This window comes from Haliaeetus albicilla, chromosome 3 (genome assembly GCF_947461875.1).
Source record: "Haliaeetus albicilla chromosome 3, bHalAlb1.1, whole genome shotgun sequence".
Lineage (NCBI taxonomy): Eukaryota > Metazoa > Chordata > Aves > Accipitriformes > Accipitridae > Haliaeetus > Haliaeetus albicilla.
The window spans coordinates 32,857,529-32,880,199 of record NC_091485.1 but is presented as its reverse complement, the minus strand read 5'-3'; the positions used below and the strand labels follow the sequence as shown (position 1 = coordinate 32,880,199).

Genomic DNA, 22,671 nt, shown 5'->3' with positions numbered 1-22,671 from the left:
ATTAAATTTTTTGAAGCTAGAAAAGACATCCAGTAAGGTCGACTCATCTATTGTGAGATTACCAAAATAGATATTATGTTTTCTTATATTGTTAATTTTAGAAGCAACAGAAATCACATGAAATCAAATCAACTGGCTATGCAAGATTTTATTTTTCAGCAATTTTTGTCAGACTTCATTGTCCAGTTAATGTCACAGACTTCTCTGAATAGTTTAAATCTACTAAAATCTTAAGTGTGGATCCTTTTACAGTCTTATTAATTCCCCAAATGTCATGTCCTTTGCAGTATGGTGAGTCAGGCTGTGCCTTTCATATAGGGATTAAAGCTCACTTTGTTGTAGATATTTTAACGAGCAACCAAATCGTGTTTAGACGGGTGAGTTGAGCATTGTGTTGCCTGCTGTCATTGGCCGTGGGACATCAAGGAGTGCTTCTGAGTTCACAGGTTCAGGGAATGCCTCAGATTCATCCCAGCTCCATCCTGAGGAAGTTGTCCATGTATATGCCAGGACATTTGCTGTCACCCACAACATGTCTAGGTTTATACAAAGAAGAAACCAGCTGGTCCATAATCTGGACATTTAAGGGCACTGGTCACAAATTCCACCTATAAGCCACTTATATGAAATCACAGAAAAAAATCACTGTGTAATGCTCCTTAAGAGAAATTTTATAAGACAAATAATGGCACTTCCCTAAATTCTTTTTCAAAATCTGATAGAACTAAATTTAGACAAAGGTAACATAAAAGCTTTTGAAATTTATTCTAATAGCCCCTTCCCATCACTAATTCATTGTAAAGTCTAATATTGCTTCATATTTTTCCTTCTAACCTTCTAATTAAACTCTTAAAATCAATTTCCTTTATCTTGGAAAAGGAGGTAAGCTAGATAAACTTATAAAAATCCTCCAAAATAGTGATGTCTCTTTTAACTAGTTAGAAATTCAGATATTTTTGTTGATTATTTAAATAAAAAAACTCTAAGTTGCAGAGTTTTCAGTATGAAATGTTTTCAGTGGTATCCATCTGTTGCCTTTCTATCTGATTATTCTTTTTGCACTGTGTCTACCCTGTTAACACTAAGCTGTGTTCTCTAATTCTCCCAGGCCCAAAACAAAATGTGTTTATTTCAATACTGTCCTGTGAGAAAAACTGTGGAAATTATTATTTGTTATCGTTGGCTTCACTAACACTTGCGTCAAAAATACTTTCTCTCACTATTACCAGTTCTGTATTTCAATGTCTTCTGTGGAATTATATATGATAGGAGCAAGATACATTTAACATGATAGTTGTTCCTGTAAATTTAGCTAAGTTGTAGCAACTGAAAAATCTTGAGTAAAAGCTTATCTATGACATAAGCTACTATATTAAAACAGTCTAGTCAGAAACTAATCTATACTCTACAGAACTAGGCAAAACCACATTACTTTTAAACTTTGCACTGTCTGCAGCTGGAAAAATGAAAAGAAGTGATCTGCCAGCAAGATCTACTTTATTACCATTTGAAATAATTGCCAATCTACTTCAAATTTACTGTCAACAGTGGGAATTTTGGTTTATCATGAAAAAAGTTTGATCATTACAGTTGGAGCTTGTCTCCGATGGCATTTCTTCTCTCAACTGTACTTGTCATTCATGTTAGAAATAATTACTGTACAACTAAGTATTTGGGGTTCAAAAAATACACCTGGTGCTTTAAAAATGCATGCAAAGGATTCTTAACAAGTGTCATCTTCAAACTTATGAAAAAATAGGCCACATTTATGTCCCTTTGTTCATACTGAAATCAATCAGATGCTTAGAAAACTGGGGCATAGTTAGCATAATATTGTTGGACTCTGGACCTTTATAACAGAATCTGACCATATGTTTTATGACAGTTAGCTTTTTCAAGAAGTGCACTGTCTCTGCAAATTATCTGGAAAAAAAATAATTAGTTTTGTCAAATTAATCTGCCATTTGATTTATTAAGAGATAATTTAGTGCATGTCTGTACCAGCAGAGCAATTGGTCCATGATAGCTATTTTCAGAACTGAAAATGCAGGGAAAAACAATGAAACTCTGATGTACAGCATTTATTGTCCTGGACACAGAATCTCATAAGCTGTATTCTTTCCCAGTGTGAACTGGCAGATACCCCGGTGCTGCACAGTTATAACCATTTACCAAATCACATCAGCTGTAGCTTGGATAGTTCTGCATCACTGTTCAATATCAGGATCACTTGACTGAATTATATGTAGACTCTTTATAATTCTTCATTAAGAATATAAAATAACCACCTGTTGTTGAGGTAAGATTATGTGTTGAAGAAAAATTTTCCAAAATAGAAACCATGTCATAAAAATGAGAAGAGAACCAGAAGATGATGATATCATGAAGACCAGTGGGAGGACAAGAAGTTGACATGAAGTTTTTTTCCTTTGACACTATTTGCTGCTGTGATCATTTATACCAGGTAAAGCTTGGCAGCATATTCCTGGAAAGTGAATCAGATGGAATATGAATATGAAGAAAGCAGATTTAGTTCTCATATGAGTGAACTTCTGCACCTGATCTATTTTTGGTAAAGTAAAGACTAAGTAAAAGTTTGAAACGTACTTCACTGGAGGCAAAGTGAAGGCATGCAGTACAACAGAGCTTATAAAAGGATATTGAGAGATTCAGCAGAAAGTAAGTTACAGCAATTTCTACTGATTCTCAGAATACTTGTACTCTATTCTACATGAATAAAGGTTTTCCTTAAAAACATGGCAAAATCTGACAAATATTAATTTTTAATCTTGTTCACAGTAGGATTTTCAAAGAAAAATCTACAAAATTAATTGTATAACAGTAACAGAATTTCTTACCTTTTCAGCAACACATGCAGACTGCTACAGGAAATAGAGGTGTGTGAACCAAAACCATAATCCAGATATGGCAATTTTATGTCTGTCTCACTACTGTGTTTAAACAGTGGTGGAATATTTCAGAATACTTGTAGGCTCACACTTATGATACAGTTACTGTAGCTCACCAAGTTCTCATGCACCTGTTTGTACATACTGTAATCCATAGCATATGCATGAGAATGCAATGTAACTGAACAATTTTTCATTTCTGGCTAAGCTAAGCGAAATTCATAATTTGTCCTCCTTTCTTGTGGGTGCTTCAGAAAATTCTCTTTTTTATTTTTTTTGACTGACTGTACCTGGTAATCTGAACACAAAATAAACAGAAGTAGCCAGTAAGAAAAGCTTCATAAACTGACAAACAGCAAATTTAATACTGGCAGCTGATCCCAGCTTCATTCTGGCACATCCTTTGTAGTAAGCCGTGGTGCTCTGCAGCAAGCAAGCAGCAATAGCTTTATATATATGAATGGGGAGGGAAGCAAAAAAAAACACCAAACACCGCACCACCAAACAACAAACCCCCTCCAAAACAAAAAAAACCACCAAAAACCCCAAACCCACAATAATATCCTATTTGCACAATTTTATTACTCAGTTGTGTCTCTGCTGTTTAAATTCTTCATGTATGAGCATTTGAATGAGCAAAACAATCCTTCTTGAAAATATTCTTAAAGTGGAGTACAAAGAAGAAATAGAATTTCACCTCTCACTTGCCAAAAATATTAATGGATACCTTAGCCCTCTAGTCATCATATCCTAACTGGAATGGTCCTTATCTCTTTTTTACTTGTCTTCATACTCATTGAGTGTAGATGAAATCAAAAGCACAAGTACTGAAAGAGCACCAGCTGTAATCGTGATACTTTTACTGCACAAAGAAATCGGAAGTGCAAGTAGGCTCATCATATTTCCAGACCACTTATTTAAAATTATGTTGCTTTGTTCTCACATAATCAGGAATGATTCCACCCAATCAGATTGCACCAATCATTATAAAATCAGATACAAGTTTCAGAACACCCTCATACCTCCTGAAATGAATTTTAGAAGGATTTCAGCTGTGACCAGATACAAATAGATTCAGTCTTCAGAAAGCTCTGAAATGGAAAAATATCTTTCCATTCCAAAAGCACTGTTTTGTTCTAAGCTACATGTCCTTTATCGTTATATTGATCTCAGCATTGCATTCATAATTTAACTTCAGTCTTTTTTGTGTAATGCATTTAGCATTTTAAATTATTTTTACAGAGTTCACATTTCATGCAGACTGAAGGATCTAAATTTGGACTAACATTCAGCTTACCACAGGGAATCTAATATGATATTACCCCTTTAAAGTATGTAGTAGTACTATACAAATTAACACACTCTGTAGAAATAGGGAGTTGATTTGAATGCAGACTTTTGCACTGAAATATTAATTATGAACAAATGCATATGAAGACATTCTGCTCTGGGAAGATAAGGTGCATGCAAGTATTATTGTCAATATAATGAGTAAAACAAAAAAAAGCAGTTTCCCAGACCCATTCAGAAAATGAAATCAGTAACACAAACGAATTAATGGAGGTTATTAGGAAAGGAATCTTTTTAAAGAAGCCAGAGTGAAAGAATTATTCCCCATTTTATGAAAACATAGACATTTTGACATGTGAGACTCCTCTATCTTGTCTTAACACATTTATTACAGTTAGCTGGTCTTCTGTTCACCTTTCTAAATACTGTGCCAATGCAACTGTGATGACAACATTGAAAGATTTTAATGGAGGCAAAGAATTTGATTAGTTTCTGATAAGCTTGGTGTCAGTTAGGACTTATCGCATTTAAAAATACTGAACTACAAAGATGCAAAAGTGCTTAGTAGAACTGAACCAGGCACACAGTATATATTCTGTCAACATTTGTCCATGACCTGGGGAACTGACACCTTTAAATGTGTAAACTGAGACCAACAGGATTCATGGAATTTGCCTTTAAACTTCTTCTTTGAAAGCAGCAGTCCAGTCTACAGACTCTCTAGCAAGTATTTGTAACTGTATGTATAAGAAAGAGATCGGGCAACATTCATTCCAAGCATACATTCCTCATTAAGTAATGCCAATTAGTCACCAAATGGAGGAAGAAGAGGTTTAGATTTCACTGATGTAACTGGTTGTTTAACAATCACCTAGATGCAGGAAGTGGATCCTGGAACACTGAAGAGCCCCACTGAAGGGAAGCAACTTGCATTCTCATTAAGAGGGTGACTTCCTAATTAGGAGGAAATAGAAGGATTTGCATTGAAATATGAAACCAATCTAAATCCTTTAGAAAAGCCTTAAGAGAGCTAGGCTGTAAAATCAAAAATATCTTACCGAGAGCATGAGACTTAGGCAAGATCCGCAACTCCAGCTACTGCAATTTCAGGATAATGACAGTAAATCAGCTTAGTGAAGTAAAGAAAGTTCTTTCTGTAAAGTAATTTGAGTAACTGTTGTGGTTTTGTTTTTTAAAATTCTTTGCTTTTTAATTGCTTCTGACAGTCCAGTTTGTTCTGGTTGTTATTAATAATTGCCAGTATTTTCATTTTTATCTCTTCTTGTTTTAAGGTAAGCAAGTAACACTGCTTCTTTCAGAATCTGATATATCTATAAAGAATGGTCTTGAGAAATTTTAGCAATGTTCTACCCACTCAAGCACATGTATATGCAGTACTGGATGGATGGATGTATATATATGTATGTATATACAGCACTGTATATGAACCTAACACAGTGGATTCTCATTTGAAGAGCTTGCACATAGAGAAATGGCACAAAGGGCTGAACATTAGGGAGGGAGGGTATTTTACAGTGGCCATGGTTGTCCATACCAGGCTGCCCAACAAGCAGCAATGTCTTGGACCATATGCTTGAAAGGTAAGGGCCATGGCAGGTGGAGAGGAAGTAATAATTAGTGCGTTATTCTTTTATTCATATATCCTCTTAATAGCTTTCCTTTGAAACTGCAGAGCTGTAAATCTTTAGAGCTTAATTATAACCTTAGATAACATCACTAGGCAGTGCTGTGCCATTGGAAGCTGCCATAAATATTGAAGATCTCCCACTGCCATCTCAGACCTTGTTCTTGACAATCCCCCTGACCTTCCACTTAGTTTCTACTATATCTGTTTGAAGAGGCTCCCACTTCACCCATTTCAGATTTTCACTTTTCAGGCTGCCTGATTCTAAACTTGATTGTATTTCAGACCATTCTGGGCAAGATCCCAGGCTTTGCTGTGGAGTCCTGTCCCTTCTGTCACTGCCTTCAAAGTAAAAGGAAAAGGTAAGCTTTAGCAGCAGAGCTGCAACTGTTTCATCTGGATACTCTGACTATGACAAAGTGAATTTGAGTTTCACTGAACCCCTTCTTTTCTCACTGACAATAATTAACTTCCCCAACTCTCAAAAAAATATGACATGCTTGCTAAGGAAACTTGGCTAAATTACTACACTTGATTGGAGGAAGGTTTTGTTTCTTCCTAGAAATCAAGCATACCTCTTCTAGAATGTAAATACAATAAATAAACCCTGATAACATCATGATACCATCATGTTTGCATGGAAACTACTAGGATAGAGTGTTACTTGTATTGCATTAGGATGATGATCACTCATATATATTAATGTCATTCAGTAATGTAACTTTAGTTCTTCATTAGTATCTCCCTGTTTGGACACTCATGTTTAAATTATTGGAGTTCTGTATGTTGAAAATTATTAACAGTTGAATACTATTAGAAATGCTCTACAGAAATATATAACCCCAAAACAAAGTATAGGAGAAAGGTTACTGCCTGAACTAAAAGAAAAACATTTTTAAAATAATTTTTAATATATTTTAAATCTTATTTTTTGCTAAAATTTATTTTTCAATGCTTTTACATGAAGGACCTGTTCTGGAAATTTCTTACATGTGACTGAATACTACACTGCAGTTCCTATTCAAAAATATCCAAATTCTAATTCTGATTTTTTAAAGTAAGCAAACTTTCCAATTGTTTTCAAAAATGTGTATGATGCATTGGTACATTCCTCATGTAGGCTTTATTGATCAAAATATTTACTCATAAATCACATGGAAGCATAGAGAAATTAATTATGTTCAAAGCTCTTGAGTAAGATTTGTAAAAGCCCATGTAGCTACATTAAAATGGCTGCCAGGTCTCAAAGCGTTCACTTTAGTTGCAGGTAGATGAATAAGGAGATACAGAGAAATGAGAAAAGATAACCTCCTAAAATATCATATAAGTAATCTATATACAGTTTTGGCCATTGCTGAGGAAATTGTTAACTTGCTGGAAGACTGCATGAAGATTATGAGATTGTTTCCTGTCTTTGATTAACACATTATGAAACTAATTTACAAACACTGCTGATTTGTGAAGTGCCTTTGTGTACTCATTTTACTAAAAATAGGTTCAATGCATATTCATCAGAAAATGGCTTTTTTAAGCCATTAAAACACAGAGAGAGGCTTTTAGTCACAAATTATGTGATCAGAGAAAAAAGTTAGTTCACTAAACAGTTGGCCACAGATGGGAGAATCAGCCTGCAGAGTGCTGGTTGGGAATGAACATTCCTGAAATAAGAAGAAAAAGGCAGAGGTGACAAAGGATAGAAGAGATGTTCAAAAACTCAAGGCTGGAAAATGTGGGAAAAGAAGAGTATCCAAGGAAGGCCTGTTTCTTTTTAGGTGTGGGACCAGAGAGTACAAGTAGTGTTAGTAAAACTTGAGTTTCAAAACACAGGGACAAGAAGGTTTCTGGACCAGAGGTCTGATCTTGGCCCTCAGATTCCTATAGCTAATGAGGAAAAGGAAGACACAAAATGTTACTGGTTTTGTCCCATTCTTTATGTTGCTTGCTAAGAATGATGGCATTTTTGAAACCCATACAAAGATTGCTTGTTTATGAGTGTGGGTTTTTTCTGCTTATAATTATTTCTTACCATTGGACATTCTTTAAACATCCCAAGAGAAAGAATCCGTATTCAGGAGTGTCCACCTGAGTAAGCTTCTGCTGGCCAAAAAGCTGTTGAAACAGTGGAAGACTGGAGATAAGAGCAGCTGATTTACGTAGACTGTTCTCAGGTGGAGGTGCTGAACAGACACCTTGTCTCCTGTTGTGTTTCTACTGATATCAGCATGCAGGTAAGGACATTTTAGAACCCAGTACCCTAAAATCTACAAGACCAAATTGATTAATCTGGTGTGTTGAACAGATGTATTTTATCTCTGTTTAGCTAAAAGAAATTATGCAAAGCCATTTCTGGTAGCTATCAGGTTGGGGATTTTGTGCCACCACAGAATGATTACATTTGGAAACGGAATAATCTAAAGGTGCTGGGAATGGAATTAAACCTCTTAAAATCCAGTACTGTGTTGAGAAAATCTGTCTTTTTTAACTATTTAACCTTTGTTTAAAGTAAAGACTGTGATGCCTTAAACATAGATCAACTCTAAAGGACTAATTTATGGCCTTTATCAAGTGGAATAGATTAGAAATCGTTTAAGAAGTTGTGTTGGTCTCAACTGCATGTAACATCTTGATAATTCCCAGATGAGTAAAGTTGACTAATAAATTTTATTTTAAGCCTCATCTTTACTTCTGAACATCTCTATTCTGTTAGCTGTGTGCGAGTTGTAACATGATGTGCAGACTTAAAACAGCACTTTAATATTTAGCGTCAATAAATGATGTGGTTAGATATTTTAATTGTTTACAAGAAAATGAGCAACCAAGACACAGTGTAATAAGCTGTTCTAGGCATTTTAAGAAATGCCACCAGTACTCACTGAAGGTCAGAACCAAGAGACATAGCAACATCAGATGTGTGTTAAAGTAAAGGATAATTATGTTTTAACTCTGTAAGGTAGTATTAGCCATGTGACCACTGTCACTAATAATCTTTCTCTTCCTGTCTGTTAAACTGGTACTACATCCCCATGTGATCTATTCATACATATTTCATGCAAGAATGTGAAAATAGAACGAGACATTTCAAGTATATAAGTCGTCATGAACCCCTTAATGAAAACTTTATGAACTTGTAATTCATGCAATGTCAGGAATAAGAGTATGATTTTAACAACCTGATAAATGTGCATGAACATTTTCTGAAGAGTGTCTGAACTTTCATTTATTCATGATTTATTGAATATATACTCAAAAAAATAATGTTCCAACATTATGAATCAGAGAATATTTTCTTTTGGAAAAAAAAAGCAAACAAAAAAGTAGAATATTAATAAAGTTTTGGTTTGGGTTGCTTTGGTTTGCTTTTTAATGTAGGTGGTTCTGTCTGTGCTGGGATGTCACGTGTAACTAAAATTGAAAAATGTACCACACCTATTCTAAAGATTTTTCTCATATAAACACTATCAGTGGTAGAATACAAGATAAAATTACTGCAAACATGCAATGTATGAATCTTTCAAAATCCAAAATGACAAAAGTTGGGGGTTTTTGCTTCCTATAGAGGTAGAAAAAAAACCATATAAATTTGTTAGGATATACAAGTTCTAGAGCAATAGCTCTGATTTCTCCACAAGCCTTCAGAAGTACATCTGAAGGCCTTTTCAGAAAAGCAGTTGATAAGTTACTGTAAAATGGTGCAATAGGCAGAGACAATAAGTTTATTACAAAAATCTTGGAAGGCTTTCTTTTGTTCAGTTCTGGTTGTGTCATTGCAGGATATTTAGGGAATAAGAAAAAGATCACTTATACCAAGTATGCGGGTATAAAGTGAAATGCATTTATTTATATCTTTATACACACACAGCTTCAATAAATGTACAGGGAAAAAAAAAAAGAATGAAGATAGAAAGACCTTTAATCTAAACTTGCAGAATGATTTCAAGCTGTTGTCTTGCTGATTGTAATTTTATCTGACGTTGTTTCAGCCATTGCTGAAGCTGTGATCAGCTAGTAGTGTTTGAATTCTAATTCTCTATGAGTAAATCCTATGGATTTTCATGAATTTTAACACAGCATTCGTTTTCAGAGTTCTTCTGCGCCTTCTTCTGTCTTTATATACCTACCAAATATTCTGGTCTTGTTTTATCTTGAAGGTTTTATTTTCCTTTAAAGGAGCATTACATTTGTACCATCAAATTATAATTTAGCTGTTTTACTTTTTTCCACCTGCTACTGCTGATCAGAGAATTGCATAGATTAGCTGAACCTCTGGATTTGCAACAACTTTTAAAACACACAGTATTTCAATCCATATGTACTGGGACCCTTGGAGAAGACATCATATTCAAGGAGTTAGTGACCCTGGGCAAGCCATGTGCTCTGTTGGTCCTAAAAAGCTCATGTGTTGGCATGAGCAGCTGCTGCAAAAGAATGTGCTGGAGTGCCTCATTGCAGGCTGCGCTGCACGCTGCTGGATGTTATGACAGAGATAGCATTCCAGCCTGTTAAGAGAAGATACATAGGTTTGGTTTTTACACAAGATAACAAGCACCATGGCTGAACCTCTGCACAGATGGGAACTGTACAGCATGCCATGGGAAAATCCATTTTGGGACTGTCTGATGCTGCACAAAAGCTGGGTTCCCAGCATCTGCACGGACATAAGATTTACTGACTGTCTATATTCCTCTTTTTATTCTAGCATTATGCCATTTGTTGTCAAGCCTTTCCTGTTGAGATCCAAAAAGCCCTACACAACATCCCCCTCTCCTTTCCCTGTGCCCCCTTGCAGAACACCATGTGCCTGATGGGAAATGCAGTCATAACCATTTTCTGCAGACTACAAGCCAGAACATTATGCAGAAGTTTTTGGTTTAAAATTATCCCAAAGGAGTACAAATAAGTTAGCTCTCTCATGGATGTTATGTTCAATTATTGTTCTCAAACTGTAATTGAGAGGTTGAGAGGAAATTCTCAATTGGCTTCAAACGCTAAAACTTGAAAAAAAATTCCAAACCTCAAAAAACCAAACAGATAAAAACCCAAAACCCTGCAGTAGGGAACTATTGCTGGTTTAGTTCAACCTACTTATTTTTATTTTGTCTTTTCAGAAGGTTTCCCTCCCCCCATTCTTTTGTTTAACTTGCTCTTCTCCTTCCTTTATTTGTAGCAGCAGCAAATGAAAGTAAGCTTATTTCATTCTAAGACATTATTAACTACCTAAGGGATGATTAAAAACACAAAGGAAATATATCTGGTCACATTTTGTAGCCATAATGAGCAGAGTTTGAGTTGAAATTTAAATGGAAAATCTTGAGGGGCTTTTATAAGGTTATTCAGAGTTCTTTCAATGAAGTGTTTAAGTAGAAATACTTAAGGAATATGGCATGTACACTTTTTTGTTTTATTTTTTTTGTCTTTGAATTTGTGAAATCTGTTGGGGGTTTTATACAAATCCCTAAAGTACTGTAAGAATGTAAGTAGTCAAGTATTAGAATTGAGGGTGAAGGAGCTGGAAACCAATGTAGTTCTGAATGATTTTTTCTTCCCCAAGGCTTCCTCCATCTAGCCTGAAAGCTAGCTATAAGATTTCAGTTTTTATACAATAACTGTATTACAATACATACTGCTTTTCCCTTAGGAAAAAAGTGTAAAGCAGAAAATAACCTTCTTTTCAGGTAACAGAACACAAAATCTTTGTTAAAAGTAATGAAGACTGAAAGGATGCTAACTTTACGTTATGCCATACCATCTAACATTTCAAAACTTTCCATGCATAAAGCCCCACAAAGATATTAGAAAAGGTACTGTCATGAGGAGGAAGGAGTACATGTTCTAATGCACATGCGTATAAAAACTATACTAAAAGACCTTGCCAGATGTGTGCACACTCTCTCCTTCCTTCTACCTCAGTATGTGTTCAAATTATTCCTTTCCACACAGAATTTCAGTTGAATGAACTGAGAAGACCTACATGAGTATTTCATAAGTAGCTGGCTACACTAAAAAGGAGTGAATTCCCATGTAAACACCTTTATAAAAAGGTAATTGTTTAAAAAGAATAATCCCTCCTATATTTTGAGAAAGGACTTACCTATTTCATGCACATGTAAACCAGGATTAATGGTTGACAACCTAATACAGATAATCATCTCTTCCACCCTGGAACTCTATGTCATTTTTCTTTGAAGGTGGATACCTTACCCCGCTCCTCAACTGTTTGCTAATTTACCTAGCTGCTTTATCCAGTAAGCTGATTTAAGAAAATACAATCAACACTGGAAATGAATTGAAGACTAAACCACAATTACCTGTATAAATATTAGGCCTTCAGAATAAGTTGGAAACTGTAGCTCTGTACCATTTTCGGATTGTCTAATACCTAGATCTTGGTTCACAGTTTGTATTTTTTTTCCAATTTTGTGTATATCAAAGAATTTAAATATATTGAGATGCATTAGTTACAATACAGGATAGCAAACTTCCAAATAAAGCTATTTGAATCATGATTCTGTTGTAGGACTTGCTTACATGTAATTTTTGTGTATATCTTTTTCTGTATTTACCAAATATTGAAGGCTTTTTTTTTTTTTTCTCTGTTCAGATTGCCTATCCAGGCTTAACCTGCTTAAATGCATATATATCTCATATGTTTATTTTGTTTTCCTGTCTATGGGAAGATGGAGAGAAATAGGAAGAAAGATGGGAAACTGACAAATTTCTCTTTTCTTCTATTTCCATTTTTCTTCTCTTCCTACCAAAGTCCTGAAATGGATGATTAACATGAATAATTGAACAGAATTGGAAAGAATCTAAACTTTAGATTCTGCAAATATTTCAGCTCGGGAAGACAGTATAATTCAGATAAAGCTCAGATGCAATTCCCTGGAATAAGGAGATACCATTGGTAGGATATTCCAAAACATTTAAGCCGTATTTCCCAACCTTCTTAACAGCACTGTTTTCCAGTACAAATGTTACAGAGATTAAAGTAAGCTGTTAAAAACAAAGAGCAATGAAGTAGAGCTCCTTTTGGTAGGCACCTAGTGCCTTCGTTGGAAAATGACAACCATCTGCTTTGAGTGACAACATTAGCATTTTTAGGCCCTCCAGTTTTGGTGACTTAAGCTAATCCATTCAATTTTATCTTGAGACAGACTAGAACTGCTCAGCCAGTCAATTAGTGTTTCTCAGCTGGAAGCCTTTACTGATAGGCTGAGGGGCAATACAGAAGGACTTCCTACAGTCCCTGAATCTTCTCTGCAATTCTCTGACAGCCTCTGGTCTATTCTATTTGTCTCTACATGGTAACACTGATGTGTTCAGAAATTATGAAGTAGCCATGCAAAAATACAAATCCTCTAAAAATCTACTTATGCTATACCCAAGCTCAGAATTACCTTGACCTCAAGCAAATTTCAGTTTCAGAAAGTGCTGAGCTAACAGTTATATGCCTTCCAAATTTAATTTCAAATTAACAAAGGCATTTACTTGAGACTTTGCAGTATATTAAAAAAAAAAAAGTTTGCCTTCTAAAATTCTTCATAATGCCTTGATAGTCCTTTCCTGCTGCTCAGAAAATAAAATAATAGTTCGTAGGTCATTAGCAGGAGGAGAGAATTGCATCCAAAGAGCTTTACAGACTTGAGAACTAGGTCTGCATACACAATGTACATAAAAGGCTTGACTTCTTCAAGACTATGTCTATGCTTCATTGGTCAGGAAGTGGGGCTGACTAAGCAATCTTACATGGGATTAGTATATGCTGATACACCATCAGAAAAACTCTGCTGGCTTCTGTGGAGGGTTTGATAACTCCTGAATAATAATGATTCTCATTATCTAATGCTGGAATTAGTCATATTCTGCTCTAGGGAACTGATAAAGGTATTTCCCTCTGTGTGAGAGGAGGAGAGCTCCAATAATGATGTTCTAAGAAAACAAAGGTGCCTTCTACATTTCCCTGACCCAGAAAATACATAGAAGGAAAGTTTATTTCAGTCTGTCTTTCTTATTCAGTGTATTGGGTCTGGCTGAGATGGAGTTAATTCTCCCCATAGCAGCCCCCGTAGTGCTGTGTTCTCTGCATTGGTAGCTAGAAAGGTGTTGATAGCACACCAGTGTTTTGGCTACTGCTGAGCAGTGCTGGCACAGCATCAAGGCTGGCTCTCCAACATTTTTGCCCCCCTCAACGGCAGGCTGGGGCTGGGCAAGATCTTGGGAGGGGACATAACCAGGACAGCTGACCTGAACTAACCAAACAGATATTCCATACCATATGACATCAGCTCAGATACAAAAGCTAAGTAAAGCGAGACGGAAGGGGGGCATTTTGGTCTTCCGGAGCAACGACTACGCGTACTGAAGCCCTGCTTCCCGGGAAGTGGCCGGACATCGCCTGCTGGTGGGAAGTGGAGAATAACATCATTTGTTTTTCTTTGCTTTCGTGCACGACCTTTGTTTTTACTTTATTAAACTGTCCTTATCTTGACCCACAAGCCTTTTGTTATATTTTCTACCTCCCTGTCCAGCTGAGGAGGGGGAGTGATAGAGCGGCTTTGGTGGGCACCTGGCACCCAGCCGGGGTCAACTCACCACATTCAGCTATTAAACTTTTCTGCTCTATATCTTAGAGATATACTCTTTTTTGGGGAGGCCTCTATTTACATTATCTGTAAACTTGTATGTTACTATATAATTCTGTTGCATGTCACCATGTCCCAAGTGAAATTCAAACCCTAAATTAGTTTCTTGTAGATCCCTGTGAACAGGTTCATTCCTTAGCATAGGAACTGTAGCCATAAGTATTTACTTCTTCAGAAATTTGTGTCTTTGGAGACCTTTTTTCAGTGTTCATGCTACCAGGGACTAAAACCACACGCAAATGTTTGAGGCATGGTTGCTTTTGACTGTATTATGCACTCTATAATATTAAAAAAAAAAAAAAAAAAAATCTTCCTTTTAAGGACATCATATTCCAGCCTCTGAAGTAAAATCTTTATTTATTCTGTATGTTAAATCTCAGTTATACTATAGTCAATGGCAAAGCACACATCAGTTTTACTGGGGCCATAGTTTTATCTTGACTTATTCACACCATCTAGACTATCTGAAAAATTCACCACTATCAACTTCTCTTTTCTGCAAAATCCTCCCTTTTTTCTTTTCTAAAAATTTCCTTTCTATATATAATAATATAAACAGAATATAGAAAAGATATTCCTATTAATAAATAATTATGGAATTATTTTCTTGTCATTGATTTTACAACTTAAAGTATTGCAAAATAAAAATTCCTGGTTTTATTTTTTTCTTGTTATGTAAGATTCAGCAGTGTGAATCCACATTCCAAAGCAAAGCATTTCCATTACACAAATTATACTTTTCTATAAATTGTTTACTGACATGCACCAAAGAATAGACTGAAAGATCAGGTACCTGAACAAGTTGTTTGACAAGTTTGATGTCAATACTGAATGAATTACACCGGGCTGGTGATGTATAGCAATAACTTAAATTTGGAAAACCAGTAATCATTGCAATGATGTTAACACTGGAGACACATATGATTTAGGGGTATAGTATGAAAAACATAGCAGTGGATAAAGGGAGCAGTGGTTGAACACTGCTAAGATAATTGTCGATTTAGACACCATGAAGTAATACATGCTTAAGTTTATTCAGTGTTAATCAGTTCTCAGCCATTCAAAAAGCATCAGTTATCTTTATTCTGTATGATATAACTGTAACATTTTTCTTATTATTTCATTTAGTTGCACTTAAAATTATAGATGCTGTTGTTTCTGGCCTGTAGTACACTGACTGTGAACTGAGGTGAACAGCAGTTCCCTATGGTTCTGGGAAAGCATATGTTTATCACCTAAAACTGGTAGAAGCAGATTATAGTGCCCGAACAGGGGATCATATTAGACCCTCCAGAAGTCCTGTTTTGGAGACTCAGATTTAACAGTTTTCAAGAGCCAGAAAAAGCTTGGAGAGGAAAGTCATGATGCTCCATGTTTTTCATCAGCAGAGACAGAGTAAAGAAGGTAGTGTTGGGGGAGTTCAAAGCAATACTATTAGGTGTCTGTAAGTCATTTGTCTCGGGAGATCTGTCTTGCCTGTCCAGGTCAGCAGAGGCTGAAGTAGAAAGGAGTGCACCAGGGAATGTCTGAAAGTGTCACACTTCTCAGTCCAGGAGACGAAGGGGGAGCTACTGGATGCTTAATTTCTAAGGGAAACAAACTTTGGCAGGTGTATTAGCTGCTGGAAAGTCCAACATTAGAAAAGAGAATGAGTGCTGAGCATAGTATGCTTCAGTTGCCTGTGACACAATGTACAATATATAAAAGTGATATTGTTTAAGATTCGCAATATCCAGGCATACCTTTTGTTCATATCAGTAGGTTCCAGGACTGACAATGCTCCATGTAAAATGGTGTGTTGTTGGCTCCACACATTAACTTCTAGTCATCAGAATCTCACCTGATGTTAGCTTGGATGGCAGGACATGACAAGTAGCTAGAGCTTAGGACATAAAGGATGGTGTACGTGACTCAAAATACTATTTATAGCATGGGTTGAGTCTATTTTGTCAGCAGTTCCTACAAAGAAGGCAGCTCCTGTAGACAATGGATTTTCTGTTCTGAAGACCCTTAAAAATAGATCTCTTGCCTTTTCTCTTCCTGGTTGCAAAAAAAACAAAAATAGGTTTCCAGTAAACATGCCATTAACAAAAAGAAAATCCTCACCCTGTTGGGAACAAAAAGAAGCAATATCAAATGCATGTCTCAGCAGTCACTGAATGAGAAGGATTCTTCATAAATGAGTTACTCCATGTCATTATACCCTGGTCTAAACTGAGGTATTGAATGAAGTTTATTTAAATATAAAGATTCTGATTTTGTGGAGAGTGTAGTCATCTTGACTGAGCTTCCCTGATCATAGTTTCTCGTACATGGTGAAATAAATCTGATACAGGAGGAAGCCTGTGTCCTTCTCCTGGCCTGTTTGCCAGCTTATCAGTGGTAATTGTGTCAGAGGAGAACAGAACAGCTTGTTATTTCAAGAATCATGTTTGTTAAAAAATAAACACATCTATATTTGTTATAACAATATAAAATTTAAATGATTCTGCACCTAAAGGTATATCAGCAGCAATAAACATAGCTAGTGTTTCCCATATAATCAGCAAGGATGTTGAAATACCTTCTGCAATGCAGCTTTAGTTCAATTCTCATAAGGGAATTTGTAGGATGGGGGAAAAAGCACCAACTAACAATAACCTTTCTACTTAGTTGTAGTTATAGGAATACAGACAATAACTACAATACATTTCAGTCTGCAGTAAATATTAAAATGTATAATTTTCAACTACCATTTAAAATTCCTGCTAAATTATTGAAAACATCAACACAGATGGAGAAGGTGGTAGTGCTCTCCATAGCATTCTTATCAACAAACATTTCACTGTGATGACTGTCGTCTTCATAAATGTGGGTCTTGATAGGGAAGACTGATAGAACACATACAAAACTTCAGGATGGTAGTGCTGAAGGTAACAATAAAATTTCAAATAATAGCAGAAGACCTGTACAGTTTTCCATGCAAGTTTCTCTGCATGACCAAATCATGCTGGAAGTAAAGTCAACCTTGTCAGCAGTGACTGCTTTCGAAACAGGTGGGATTTTAGAAGATTGAATTTTTTGTAGTTCTAGGAACACAGATGATAACTGTGTTACATTCTAGTCTGCTACAATTATGTTTAAAAAAAAAATATTCAAAAAGCATTCTAAGTTGTCAGCTAGAAGTAGCATTCTAAGTACCATTTTATTATATAGTTAGGTTCAGGATTCATCTTCTATATGGTCTGGAAGCTCATGAAATTGTAGCACATACGAGTTTGTATTTCACCGCTTTGATCATGACCCAAATATTGATATCAGATTTTTTAAATTTCAGAGATAAAAATGAAATGACTCTTCAGTTCTTTATTTAAACACACATTTAGATTTCATTATTACCCATCCTATGAACCAGTGAAGTAAATAAACTGATACAGGTTGGTAGTTAGATTACTGCTGAAGTCTGAAACATGCATGATCTATATATAAATATGTAATATTCTCAGGAGACAACTAAAATATTTATTTCAGTCATTCCTGCCTTTGTCATAATTTCACAAAATTGACAGAGAGATAAAGACCTTTCATTACTTCAGCTCTTTAAAAGAAGAAAATAAATGAAAAAATGAATTTTATTTTTAACTCAGTCAGTTGAGAAGAATAATCTAGACATTACAATGCTCTTTTCCAAAAGCTTGGTAATAATCATATGATAATTAGAAGAATTTAATTTTTGGCAGTTCATATCATCTTCTTAATTACTATTGTTCACTGCCAAATTAATTTTCCAAATTCCCAACATGTTATTAATCTTTGAAATTAAAAAAAAAAACAAACAACAAAAAACCAACACCCTCACAAAAAAGTTACCTGCAAAATGCAAACTTTTCTCTGAACAATGTGCCTGCTACAAGACTACTGGTTGTGGACAAATTTAGTAGCATTTTTGAACATTAAATCTTTCTCCTCTCCTGTTTTAAATCCCAGTGAAATAGTGTTGTGTCTGTTTGGCTTTTTTTTTTGTAGGTGGATAACCTTCTCAGATTTCTTATCTGGTGATCAAATGCATACACTACCTGTTAGGTGAAAATAAACACTTACTGCTATACCTTAAAGAGTAAAATAATGCTGTTACTTAAGAAGTAGTCCAAATTTTTTTTTAAGTATCATCTCATTTTTATTTTGTTGTGTAACATTAATAACTCATTATAAGCTTTTATTCAGTGTGTGTGGGAGAAAAGGTGTTTTTTTTAAAAACAGTTGAGGAAGAGTACAGTGACCAAGGACCAAGACAGAAAAAAATATATTTTTGAATCACAAGATGCTGCAGAATTCTGTCATGAAGAGCTAGATAAGGTGGAATACATTTTGGAAAACATCATGTCAAATCAGGCATACTTTTCCTAATTTTACATGCAGGAGCCCCACCATACTATCTTTTTCATTAGATTTGCATACTGGAAGTTTGAAGTTTAACCACTTAGAATGTCTAATTCAGGGACTTTAATCACAAAACAAAATAGCTAGCTGTGCTTCGATTTGGCAATAGCAGGAGCTAAAAATAATTAAAAAAAATAGTGTTATATTCTGCTTTCTATGTGTGGTGTGGGGAATATAGAAGGATGTTCTAATTTCTGCCTCTCCGTGTCCCTTCCAAGCACACATGTTTAGATATTAAGAGTATATTAATACAAAAAACTCCTCTTAATTTCCTGTTGTGTCATGTTTAAAGTTCTTGATTAGCTCTTGACATCTGTGTGGAAACTGTAATGTCTTTTGTGTCAAATTAACCAGTAGCTTCGCTTCCTTTGGAGGTCATAATTCCACTATTATTGACCAAACCATAACTTTGCAAGACACAAAAAAAATGATTTACCATTTTCAAACTCTTTTTTCAGACTCTATGTTTTTAAGATAAACTTGAACCTCAGAAAAATTTCCCTTCAAGATTGTTAAATAATTCCTTCAAGATTATTAAACTGGCAAAGTACCCGGAATAACATTTTCTTCAACTTCTAAACCATTTACAAAAGTATCTGGAAACTCAAAGAAACTAAAAATCATTTGGACTTTGCGACAGGTGAATGATGATTGAGTTTAACCTTCAAAGACATTACACAGTTTTCAACTCTGAATAATGCCTAGGAAAGTATAGAAAACTTATGCAGACAGGAATATATAATTAATAACATATATGTGGTAATATTAAAATTTCATATCTAGTTATGTTTTCCTGTAACATCTAATCATGAGCTGTATGACGTTGCCATGCCACTGGAAATGAGAATCACATAATCATTATTGAAGGGACATAGATTTATAAAGAAACAGTGACTTTGAAAATTAGTTTGAAGTGCAAATTGTCATTCTACAACCATATTAAAAAATGTTGGTTAGCACTGTCCAAGACAGTGTGATTCCACAGTAGGAAATCTTATGCTTCTCTCCAGTAATGCTAAGTTACCCACCTCAGCTCCCTGAGGTGTTACCCTGCTGATAACCACACTAATTGAGACCTCAGAATGTGACACCTCTAATCCTTGCTCAGACCCAGCTGGGGTGATAAGGTCATTTCCTGGCTGGGATAGTGGTAATAATTAATGCCAAAGGTACAGTCTGAAGCCTGGCAATTTGCCACTGCAGGATTAGCTATTTTGTGATGCTTCACTTCTGTGAAATGACATCTTACTCCAGGACAACTGAGCTCAGTGCAACTGACTGAACTTTACAGCATGAGTCAGAATATCATGACCATGGCTAGAATCTGTCATTTTGATGATTTCCCCCATTCTGCATATTTTGTCACAATGTATTTATCTTTGGCTTTCAACATGCTGCACTTGAAAATTTCAAAATACAATCTTTTATTCATTACACTACATCCAGTAATGTGAAGTACTGAGGTAGTATGGTATATTACCACAATTATCATCATAATCCCATGACTTCATTTTTTTTTTTTAAGGAGATGTTTGAGAATTTTGAAATTTCTGTTACTTTTCATTGTTATGCAAATGTTGCAACAAGATGATGTATGAGAAGAAAAGTGTTTTCTTAAGTAAATATTGCCCATTTTCAACATCTGTAGCTCTAAAAATTCTATCCCTATAATGTCACGATTCAATATTTTCAATTTTAATAAACCACAAAAGCAGTAAATGAATGCTGCTCTTAATGAAAGGGATTAGAAAGAAATATGCCAAGCTGCTTTATTGTCTTTTTCTAATTGTTAAATTTATGTTGACTAAAATGTTGATTATCACTAATGCTGCTTACCCTGCTTCCTTAAACGTGACCTTTATTAGCCTGATTAACTACACTATATTTTATACTGAGAAGCTGTTACTGCCAGCTTTGGTTAGGCAGTTTTATAGTCTGTTGCTATAGAACATTTATATCTTTATACAGAAGGGATATAACTTTAGGTTGACTTTAATATCTGGAAATTTTGACCTGAATAATAAACTAAAACTGAGTAGGAGACTAGTTCTATTACTCTTTAAATAGTATCATGATCACTGTTACCCTTTAATTTGATTAACAAAGATTAAATATACTATAAATGTTCATCATATTGAACATATATTGCTGGCTTTCTTTTAGTGAATTGAGCCCACAGAAGGTGAAGAATTAAAATTGATTGCAATATGATTATTAGATGTTGAAGTCTTTGTTTCTTGGAAAAATAATCTATTCTGGCTGAATCTAATTGCCAGTTGTGCTGATTCAGCAAACACTAAAATATTGCAATTGTTTTGAATCAGAACACACAATGTTTTGGCACCACTCTTGTACCAATATTTTTCAGTTAAAGCTCTGTTATCCTAGTGCAAGGTACATAAAATACATGTGTCTTTACCTTATTATGAGAACATTTTCTTTCACACTGTCTTCCATGTGAGATGATTGTCAGTAGTGTGTGACTGGGGAATTGATGTCTGTTCTCATTTATGTTCATACACTTTAAAAATAAAATTATACTGATTAAGTAACAATAAAAATATTGTATTGATATAAATATTGCAGGATGATATTTCAGCCCTATCATGCTTATAATTTAGATTTCCGTCCATTTATCTATTATAAACTTCATGGCTACCATGCTAACCAGCCATAAATGTTCTAATTTCTAGTATATTGAAGTGCAAATCCAAGAAGCCAAGAGGTGACACTGTATTGCCCTTTGAAATAACTGGAGCTTCTCAAAGGCTTCCATGCTTCAGCTAGTGCACATGGTGGAAAGTGTTACCAGATTTACTGGAGGGTCATGGGAGAGCAAGAACCTACACTGGCACAAGAGATTAATGACAGTGACAACAAAAATAAATGACATATATAGGTAAGCCTTAGCTAAATGCAAACAAGACATTACTTCTGAATTCTATGGCATTTAGAGGTACAGTAAGAACAGAATATGAAACACATGGAAAAATGCCCTATTCTTGAGAGCATAAACAATGAGTTTACAAGTTGTGCTGGTTTTGGCTGGGATAGAGTTAATTTTCTTCATAGTAGATACTATGGGGCTTTGTTTTGGATTTGTGCTGAAAACAGTGTTGATAACACAGGGACATTTTCATTACTGCTGAGCAGTGCTTACACAGGGTCAAGGCCTTTTCTGCTTCTCACCCCACCCCACCAGCGAGGAGGCTGGGGGGGCACAAGGGGTTGGGAGGGGACACAGCTGGGACAGCTGACCCCAGCTGACCCAAGGGGTATTCCAGACCATATGATGTCATGCTCAGCACATAAAGCTGGGGGAAGAAGAAGGAAAGGGGGATATTTGGAGTGATGGTGTTTGTCTTCCCAAGTCACCGTTAGGCGTGATGGAGCCCTGCTTTCCTGGAGGTGGCTGAACACCTGCCTGCCCATGGGAAGTGGTGAATGAATTCCTTGCTTTGCTTTGCTTGCATGCATGGCTTTTGTTTTACCTATTAAACTGTCTTTATCTCAACCCATGAGTTTTCTCACTTTTACTCTTCTGGTTCTCTCCCCCATCCCACTGAAAGGGGGACTGAGCGAGCGGCTGTGTGGGGCTTAGTTGCCAGCTGGGAATAAACCACGGCATCAGTAAAGACAGGATGTACCACATACAAACAGCTGAAGAAAAGCAGATAGGATATACCCTGTCAACTGGAGAAAGAAGACAAGTATGGATTCTGGAAGAGGAAATATGTAACTGTTCAAATTCATTCAGTATACCAGTATC

General features: G+C 35.6%; 1 long non-coding RNA gene across 1 annotated transcript; it reads left to right on the top strand.

The window, feature by feature from the left end:
- Positions 1-6,129: 6,129 nt before the first annotated feature.
- On the top strand, positions 6,130-21,795 carry LOC138684579 (uncharacterized). Its single transcript, XR_011323827.1, has 3 exons — positions 6,130-6,206; positions 7,898-8,072; positions 21,596-21,795. It is a non-coding gene; the product is annotated as an uncharacterized lncRNA (long non-coding RNA).
- The last annotated feature ends 876 nt before the right edge of the window (positions 21,796-22,671 follow it).